Source organism: Poecilia formosa, unplaced genomic scaffold (genome assembly GCF_000485575.1).
Source record: "Poecilia formosa unplaced genomic scaffold, Poecilia_formosa-5.1.2 Scaffold1262, whole genome shotgun sequence".
NCBI classification, from domain to species: Eukaryota; Metazoa; Chordata; class Actinopteri; order Cyprinodontiformes; family Poeciliidae; genus Poecilia; species Poecilia formosa.
Genome location: NW_006801201.1, coordinates 14,256 through 17,499, shown reverse-complemented (window position 1 = coordinate 17,499; position 3,244 = coordinate 14,256).

The window sequence follows — 3,244 nt, the reverse complement described above, 5'->3', positions numbered from 1 at the left end:
CAGGAGAGAGAAAAAGGAAAGATTCTCTAAAAGCAGAATAAAAAATGAGGATAAAAGCTGCTGAGCTTTTAAACACAAAGTCAGTCTGGAGTTCAGATCAGCAGCAACAAAGTATTTCTGCTGCCGCCATCTTTCCACAGCCTGGTTCTGAATGAAGAGCGGTTCTGATCCAATCGGGGCACAGCTCTTTGACTTTTAAACATGAATGATTCAAAATGATGATGTTCAGCTGCTGAGCAACTGAGTCGCCACAGGACCGAGTTTACCGTCGTCACTGTGGAGTCAGAAAACCAGAAGAAGGAACCTGCTGGGAACCAGTGGGTCTAATGGGACCAAACGCCTTCAGCCTCACCTGGTACCATCACAGGGTTCAGGACATAAATCCATCCAGCAGCAATGAGAGCAGAACTGATGCTGGAAACTCTCTTCAACCATCTGCTGAGTCCAACCAACAGCAGAGAAAGTGAGAGAATAAAGAGCAAACGATGGAGCGATCTCCCTCAGCCAATCAGACACCAGGTGCTGCAGCATCGGCCGCTCTGCTCGTCCTCTGGGCCCAATCAAACGGGTCCGACTCATCCTGGACACCATCAGAAGCAGCATTTTAACTGGCTGTGCAGCGACTTCATGACAGGAGACGATTCAGGGTTCAACTCTTCTGGAAGGAAAAACTACTGAGTCCTTCCAGCTGCAGAGACAACGGAGGATAAAACTGAGACCAAATGTGGTCCAGAGCAGCAGAACCTCAGCATGGTTCACTGAAGGAAAAGGAAAAAGGAGCATCTGAAAAATTACTAGAGGAAAAAAGGATTTGGTGAAAAAGCTTCTCATGTTCTGAGCCACTATCAAAACATCAATTAATATTTATAAATTACATCAAAATATAAAGTTTGGAGGAAAATTTGGTATTTTAAAGACTAAATGAAAATAATTCATATAAATAACATATTTTAAGAAGAACAAAATTAGGTAAATCTATTTATTAATCAGTTTATTTCAAAATAAAATGTATAAATTGTAGCAGAAACTGCAGGTCTGGTGAATTTTAGTCTAAAACAAGTTTGTTCTTCATTCAGTGAAGTTTTTCTCAGCGAGTCGAGGAGCCAGAAAATTTACTGAAGTCAGGAAAACTACTTCAAAATAAAAGTATTCAGGAAAAGTGCGTAGTAAAAATACTCCTAAAAGTACATTTCTACAAAATATTGCTGGAGTAAAAGTAACAGAGTAAATGTAACTAGTAGCTCTGCTCAGAACCAGACTTCAGATCCATCTGGTCCAGAACTTTATCCGCCTTTGACTGTAAAGAAAACCAAGAATCCTGATGCATGTATCTCTGCACTAAAACAACGGAGCAAACTAAATAAACTCAGCATCACTGTAAGAAGGCACTTTTTCCTTCCACTCAACTATCTATCAATATCCTCCAGGAGTCTAATTTTCTGATANAATAATAATAATAATAATAATAATAAAGGAAATGACTTCCCTGACTTGCGTAGCAATTTGAAAGTTTAATAAAACAATAAAAAATAGAGAAAACAAAAAAGATGTTTGGTTTGACAATAGCAATTTTAGCTTTTCAAAGCTGTTTTTAAGTGCATTCAGTTCGTCGGAAATAAACAGGAAATTCTTTGCAGACATCAGAAGCAGTCTTATAGTTTATGAAGTTTTTCTATCTCCGCATTTCCAACATTGTCGAACTCTTTCTAATTTGTGGCATTTACTGACAATTTTGTGCAGGAAACATAAAATTCTGCAGGCAATTGTTTGGACACCACAAAGGAGCTTCCACGTCATTCTCAATTCAAATATCTAAAATTGTAATTTTAGATTTTTGTATTTAATTTTTGTAATTATTATTCTTACTAGTCAGAATGTAAATTCAGATATCTTAAATTACCATTTCGGATAGTCAAAATGCATTTTCAGATATCTGGAATGTAATTACGGATAGTCAGACGAAACCGAATTTATGATAATAGGGCTTGCCATAGCCTTGGAGATACTTCTGGATCTCAGCTCGGCTGCAGAACGCCTCCTGGTGGCCGTGCACCAGCATGACATCACACACTCCTTCAAACAGCTGGATTGACCTTGATGATGACCTCAGGTGGCAAACAGCAAACTTTCTCTGCAGACTCTGGAGGTTTGGTGTTTGTTCTGATGTCAGGAGGATTTTTACAGCAGAGCGTTACATGCTGCTTTGGTAACTTGACTGAAAAATCAGATTTTAACGGATTAAACCAGCAGAGAGGATTGTGGGTAGGACAGCTCCTCATTCTCCTCCAGAACTGTTGGACTAGATCAACCTCAGCAGGCAGACGGGATTTTAACAGATCCTGTTCTGAACTCTGAGGATGTTTTCCTGAACTCAGGGCCGAGCAGCAGAGATTTCCTCTTTTTCATTCCTTCCTTTATCAGGTAAAGTTATCAATTAACACAGAGCCTGATAGGAACAGGTCCAGAAGGACAAAGTACCAGATAACAAACTCTTCAGTTTAGCTCCTCAATAAAGCATTTAGAGGTTGGAGCAGCTGTTTGGTTTTAATCTATTTAAATATTAATATATGAAAGTTTTGATTATTTTGATGATGATATGGAAGAGAACAACACAAGCAGCAGAACCAAACTAAAGTCCAATTTCTCCCAGAGAGACGATTAAAGAGACTTTGACTCTAAAGAACCAGGATAAACGGGTCGGTCCCAGATTCCCACTGAGAGAACAAAGGTTTGAACTTCCTGCTTCTCTGATAGTTTGAGTCCATCTGTCAGAAAATCAAAGCTTCGTCTGTTTCTGTGAAGATATGAAGAGCTGAAGGAGAACCGGGCCGAGTTCTGGTTCTGGTTCCTCCACAGAGAGAAAACCAAGAGAGAGGAAAACAAGAAGAAGTGAACACTCACCTGATCCAGATTCTGGTTTGCTGCTAAATGAACTTTGACCCCCTGATCTGATCCCTGACTCCACCTGAGGCTCCGCCCCCTGCCCAGGTGACTTTAACACCTTTAATGTTTTCTTCCCTTTGAATCAACACTGAGCTGAGCTGGAAAACTCTAAGCTTAAACTTTTTCAGTTTTTTTCTAATTTTTAGTTAACTTATCATTTCTTGTCAACTTATCAGTACAGGAAGTGGTTCAGTAAAACAGGAAGTGATCAGCAGAAATCCTGGGAGGAGATCTGATCGCTTTAGTTCAGCTTTAATATTTCTGTCTGTTTCTAGTCTGGAAAACATTCGGCTCCATTTCT